This window comes from Rhincodon typus, chromosome 20, assembly GCF_021869965.1.
Source record: "Rhincodon typus isolate 14 chromosome 20, sRhiTyp1.1, whole genome shotgun sequence".
Classification (NCBI taxonomy): Eukaryota; Metazoa; Chordata; class Chondrichthyes; order Orectolobiformes; family Rhincodontidae; genus Rhincodon; species Rhincodon typus.
This window is the reverse complement of record NC_063351.1, coordinates 46,983,561-46,990,642: the sequence shown is the minus strand read 5'-3', so window position 1 is coordinate 46,990,642 and position 7,082 is coordinate 46,983,561.

The following is a 7,082-nucleotide window of genomic DNA, read 5'->3' as shown; positions in this document are numbered from 1 at the left end:
ACCGCATCCCAAAACCAGTCCAGCTCGTCCCTGCCTCCCTAACCTGTTCTTCCTCCCACCTATCCCCTCCTCCCACCTCAAGCCGCACCTCCATCTCCTACCGACCAACCTCATCCCGCCCCCTTGACCTGTCCGTCCTCCCTGGACTGACCTATCCCCTTCCTAACTCCCTACCTACACTCACCTTTACTGGCTCCATCTCCGCCTCTTCGACCTGTTTGTTTCCTCTCCACCTATCCTCTCCTCTATCCCTCTTCTATCCGCCTCCCACTCTCTCCCTATTTATTTCAAAACCCCCTTCCCCTCCCCCTTTTCTGATGAAGGGTCTAGGCCCGAAACGTCAGCCTCTCTGCTCCTATGATGCTGCTTGGCCTGCTGTGTTCATCCAGCCCTGCACCTTGTTGTCTCGGATTCTCCAGCATCTGCAGTTCCTACTATCTCTGGAACAAGAGGTCATAGTTTTAGGAATAGCAGATTTAAAACAGAAATGAGGATGAATTACTTCTCGCAAAGGCTCATGAATGTGTGGAATTCCCTGCCCCAGAGTGAGGTAGTTGCTGGGACACTGAGTAAATTTAACGAGGAGATAGATGGATGTTTATTGGGGTGAAAGGTAAAGGAGAAAGAGCAGGAAAATGGAGATGCAGCCAAGATGAGATCAGCCATGATTGTATATAATGGCGGAGAAGCTTGAGGTGCTGAATGGCCAACTCCTGCTCCTCGTTCTTTTGTTCTTTATGTTAAGAAACAAGACGATGTGCGAGTGCCAGAACTGGAGAAAGACAGAAGATACTCAAAGGGTTATAGGACCAGAGGAGGTTACCGAGATAGAAAAGGATGAACCACAGAGGGATTTGAGAGCAAGAATGTTTAAAGTTGAGGGATTTCTGCATTTGAAGTCAGTGCAGGTTAGTGAGTACAAGATGCTTGCTTTCCGTAAAGGATTGTGCTGAAGTTAGGGTAAAGGCAGCAGAAGCAGACACTTGTTTCGAGCTGGTCACCAGCTCACATATCCGGATGTACTCATTTGGATGCTGCTAACCACCTCTCTTGGCATTCAAAAGCAGTTGTAATTATGGGGAATAAGTACTTCAATTGTTTATAATTTCTTTTTGATAGAGACATTATCACAGTTCAGAAGGCTTCTATGGGTGAGACAAGAACTTGACTGTATGTTTCACCTTTCACATTCTCAGCACATACAGTCATAGAGTCTTGGTGATATACAGCACAGAAACGGACCCTTCGGTCCAACTTGTCCGTACCGACCAGATACCCTAAATAAATCCAGCCCCATTTGCTAGCATTTGGCCCACATCCCTCTAAACCCTTTCTATTCACGTACCCATCCAGCTGCCTTTTAAATGTTGTAATTGTACCAGCCTCCACCGTTTCCTCTGGCAGCTCGTTCCATACACGCAACACCTTCTGTATGAAAAACAATGCCCCTTAGGTCCCTTTTAAATCTTTCCCCTCTTACCTTCAACCTCTGCCCTCTAGTTGTGGTCTCCCCTACCCTGGGGAAAAGACCTTGGCTATCCATGCTCCTCATAATTTTATAAACATCTACAAGGTCACCGCTCACATCGCAAATCATATAGTGGCTTTGAAAGCGCCAAACTCAGTTATGTATTAAAGACTCTGTTTGGAACAATGAAGGCAAGAGATCTACAATGGAGCTAAGGCTGGCAATGAAATAACACTGAGCAACAGAATTACCAACATGAGGCAAAACCTGCAGTAGATATCATTGGTCAACTCCATACAGTACTGTACCCAAAGAAACCTTTACTTTGTTTCTCATTCTCCAATTTCATCTCTTTCTCCCCTGATACCGCTGGAAGGGTACAGGGTTTTCAATCACTCTCTGATGCTTCTACATTGTACATTAACTGCCTGCAGGCAAGAACATACCTTATCAAACCTAAATCTGCCCTCATCCCATCGAGGCGAGAGTCTGCCTATCATTAATCTCCTTCTCGTCCCCAATTCCGTCCTGGAACACCGAAGAACGTATCACAATGTCAGTCTGTATTATTTCCTGGTTTGTAGGTAAGCCTGAAATTGAATTTCTAAACGGCTACCTTGTCACCTTGGCAACGAGAAAGAGACCAGCCTTGTATCCTTGTAGAAATATCAATCAGCTATCTTGGTGTATGGAGAGAGATAGGGAGAAAAGTTAGGGTTGAATGGCAGGAAAGTTTTTAAATGTAAATTAAGCAAAAAACGAAGGTGATTGGCCATGGATAGTCAGAACTGCAGGTGCTGGAGTCAGAGATAACACCGTGTGGAGCTGGAGGAACACAGCAGGCCAGGCAGCATCAGAGGAGCAGGAAAGCTGATGTTTCGAGTCGGGACCCTTCTTCAGAAATGGGGGAGAGGGAAGGGTTCTCTAAAATAAATAGAGAGAGGAGGGGTGGGGCTGGGGAAGGTAGGTGGGATGGTGATAGGTGAGTGCAGGTAGGGAGAGGTGGGGATTGGTCAGTGAGGTGGGAGGTGTGGATAAGCGGTAGAGAAGATGGATAGGATGTGTCAGGTCAAGGAGGCGGTGATGAGAAGGAGGGTTGGACATGGGATGAAGCCAGGGTTGAGGAGATTTTAAAACTGGTCAATTCCATGTTTAGGCCATTGGGCTGTAGGCTCCCAAGGCGGAATTTGCCTCATCCCTCCATCACTCCCTACCTGCACTCAACTATCACCCTCCCACCTACCTTCCCCAGCCCCAACCCTCCTCTCTCCATTTATTTCAGAGCCACCTTCCCCATCCCCATTTCTGTAGAAGGGTCCTGGCCTGAAACGTCAGCTTTCCTGCTCCTCTGATGCTGCCTGGCCTACTGTGTTCCTCCAGCTCCACACTGTGTTGTCTCATTCTAAAAAAAGTTCTTTTAAAAATGCAGAATTTTTCATAATGAAGAAATTTGACATTCCATAAATGAAGGAAAAGCTGTCTGGTAATAATTATGAACTTAGTACACTGCTTAGAGATCATCACTTTTTCTACCTACGATGGGAAACTGGCAAAGTCCTTATACAGATTGGCTTGCGAGACTTTTCAAGTGCAGATGAGAGTCAAACACATTGTTCTGGGTCTGGAGTCACACATAGGCCAGACCAGGTAAGAAGTTTCAACAAAAAATATTTGTTCATAGTTGGGCCAGCATATATTGAACCAAGTGAGTTAGTCACAAACTTACTACACCACTTAGATTCCTTTTTTAATTCTTCGATGGGATCCTGGCAAGACTGAAATAACTCCACAGAGGCTGGCATCCCATCACCAAGTCATCCTTCATATACACGTGGAGAGTCGCTGACAATGACCCAGTTTCCTCAGAGCCAGCTCTCAGAGAGAGCAGAACCTCTGACCCTCCTGTTTATATCTGTCAGCCAGGGCTCCCTGATTGGACCAGATTAGCAGCCCTAATCAGGGAACTCATGTTCTATGAGGTCCATCCGGCTGACATCACTACATAGACGTTGAAACAAGTGACTTGCTCAGGCAATTTCAGAGTCAATTACATTGCTATGGATCTGGTGTCACATGTAGGCTAGACCTGGTAAGGACAATAGACTTCCTTCCCTAAAGGAAGTAAATTAGTGAACCAGACCACTTACTCAAGGGCACATAGGGATGGTCAACAAATGCTGGCCAGCCAGAGATGCCCACATCCCATGAGTGAATAAAAAAACTAAGTGGGTTTTTGCAACAACTGACAGTGGCTACACAATTGCTAGCTTCCTTTTTAAATTCCAGAGTTTCATCAATTCAAATTTAATCATTTCCCTGGTGGGATTTGAACCATGTCCCCAGAGCTTTAGGACATGGCTCTGGATGCCAAATCCAGAGAGGATACTATGACACCATTACCTCCTCTACATGGGTATTAATAAGACCATAAGACCATAAGACATTGGAGCAGAAATTAGGCCATTCGGTCCACCGAGTCTGCTCCACCATTCAATCATGGCTGATAAGTTCCTCAACCCCATTCTCCTGCTTTCTCCCCATAACCCTTGATCCCCTTGATAATCAAGAACCTATCTATCTCAGTCTTAAATGTACTCAATGACCTGGCCTTCACAGCCTTCTGTGGCAGTGAATTCCACAGATTCACCGCTCTCTGGCTGAAGAAGTTTCTCCTTATCTCCATTCTAAAAGGTCTTCCCTTTACTCTAAGGTTGTGCCCTCAGGTCCTAGACACTCCTACCAATGGAAGCATCTTCCCAAAATCAACTTTGTCCAGGCTATTCAGTATTCTGAAAGTTTCAATTAGATCCCCCCTCATCCTTCTAAACTCCAATGAGTATAGTTCCAGAGTCCTCAAACGTTCCTCATATGTTAAGCTTTCCATTCCTGGGACCATTCTCGTGAACCTCCTCTGAATATTTTCTGAACAATAAACAATGATTGTTTCATGGTTATCATTATTGAGATTATCTTTCAATTCCAGATTTTATTGAATGCAAATCCTACCAGTACACAGTGGAATTTGAAGACGCGTCTTCCAACGTATTATCCAGCATCTCTGAATCATTGCCACTACACAGCTGTCTCACCAAGGTGTAACTTTTCCAACTTTTTACAGCAGGGCTAGCAGTGTAGCAGGGCACAATGGTTCCTACTTGATTCCAGTCCCTAAGATCTTCAACAACACATTTCACAAGGAAGAGTCAAATTCCCAGCAACAATTTTCTTTTAATTCATTCACAAGAGAAGGGTGTCACCAGCTATTCCAGCAATTATTGCCCATCCCCTCCAGAGGGCAATTAAGACCTGAACACATTGCTGTGGGCTTGGAGTCTCAAGTAAGCCAAATCAGGTAAAGACAGCAATCCACCTCCACCTACCGCCCAAACACCTCCCCCCCAGCAATTGCACAAATGCTGACCCCTCCACACTTCAGCTCTTATAAAGAGTGATCTAGACTTGAGACGTTGCTTGCTCCCTCTCCACGGATGCTGCCTGATCAGCTGTGATTCCCAGGATTTTTTATTTTAAGTACACATTCCAGCATCGGCAGTGTTTTGCTCCTCAAGACAACAGTTTCCTTCCTTAATCCATCAAATTTATTGATCCCTTTTATTTCGAGGAATGCTGGATTTGACATTCACCAAGTTTCGTGTATTAGACTGCAGGAGGTGAAGTTAAAATCAAGCAGATCGTGGTGAGGTAAATACAGGTTTATTTTTACTTCAGAATTTGAGAACTGGAATAAATTACAGAACATGAGAAAGTTTATTCAGCTATGTAGCTCAATGCCAATTCAGTCTATATTTGCATAAACACCATTCTACACATTTCCTAACAAAAGACTTTATGGTGAAGCGGATAAAACAAATTTGCATTTATATGTCACATTTCATGATATTAGGTTATTTCAAAATACTTTACAGCCAATTTTACTTTCGAGGTATGAATCATTGTTGAAATATAGAACAGTAGTAGCTAATTTGCAAGGAGCCAGTTCCAATGAACAACAATGACATTTCATCTAGTTTTTTCAGCGATATTGTTTGATGAATACCATCAACTGGGACACCAGGGAGAACGTTGCTCTACAATGTAATAGCCATGAAATCTATTACATATCCCAAATATCACCACTTCATCGGAGGCTGCACGGATGATGTTACCCAGCAGGGTAATGAAATGTCTGCGGAACAATGAACCAGCTCGGCGAGACAACCAACCACAACATCCACAACACGAGCTACAAATCTACTGTAAAATCTATTATATCCATCTGAGAGAGCAGAGGTTCTAACAGCTCATCCAGGAGTACATCACAGTACTTCCCAGGAGTCCCAGCTCCCTTTGTATCTAACCAGGTAATTATATTGTTAAAAAAGCTGTTGCAATACTTCAATGGGCAAACATATTTTACAGATTCAGGATATTTCACCACCGAAACTGATCACCTTGAAAAGAATAGGGAAATTTAAAGTCACATAACTTAGCAGTTTGATATAAGGATTCACGCTAAATTAGAGTCTTGCTCCCCATTCAAATAAGCAAGATCAGCTGGTATGAACAGGGTCACTGTTGACCTTCCACTCCCCAAGATTAAAACTGGGAATGTATAAATATTTCTAAAACCACTTGTTCATAAATGTTAATACAAGAACAAATGGGATTTGAACCTGGGTCTCCTTGCTCAGAAGTAGGAACACTACCACCGTACTACAAAAGCCTCTACTGGGGTTATATAAAAAAAACTGTATTATAGCTGTGGAGCCACATCATGTTACGAAGATGTAAAGCAATGTATTTGTGAATTAAAGGCAAATTAAGAATTTGGGATTGTCTAATACCTCGTGTTTTGACAAAAGCCCATTCCTCGTGCCTGTTGCTGCACATTCTTGACACTTGTGAAATATAAATTGCATAAAAATAACCTCAAGTGACTGTTAAATAAAAGTATTGAAGAATATCCTGTTGGCAAAACCACAACACGAGGTACAGCTGCATAACTGCCCATACCACAAATATCAATATTATTGTCCAGGCCTGGGAAGCAACTGAGGAGAAAAGATATTTACAGAGGAGATTACAAACACGCTAGCAGGAAGCCAATGAGAAAAAAAAAATATTTGTAATGAAACATGTAGCATTTGATATGACAAAGCCATTCCTCTTTCTTTGGAATACTGGTAGCCTTTGTCTGAATTTGCTCCTGTGAAATGCATTGAGAAAATTTGCAATAATGAAGAGACAGAAACGACAACTCGCATTTATGTAGCACATTTCCCATTATTCACTCACAGGAACATCAGGCAGTTCTGAGTCAACTATATTGCTGTGTGTCTGGAATTACATGTAGGCCAGATCAGGTAATGATGGTAGTTTCCTTCCCTAAAGGACATTAGTGAACCAGATAAGCTTTTCCCGACAATGGATTCAAAGTCATTATTAGACTCTTACGTCCAGATATTTATGGAATCTAATTCCACCATCTGTGGTGGCAGGATTTGAGCCTGGGCCCCAGAATATTATCTGGGTCTCGAAAAAGGTTCTGAAAAAGGGTTTTCTGAAGAAGGGTCCCGACCCAAAACGTCAGCTTTCCTGCTCCTCTGATGCTGCC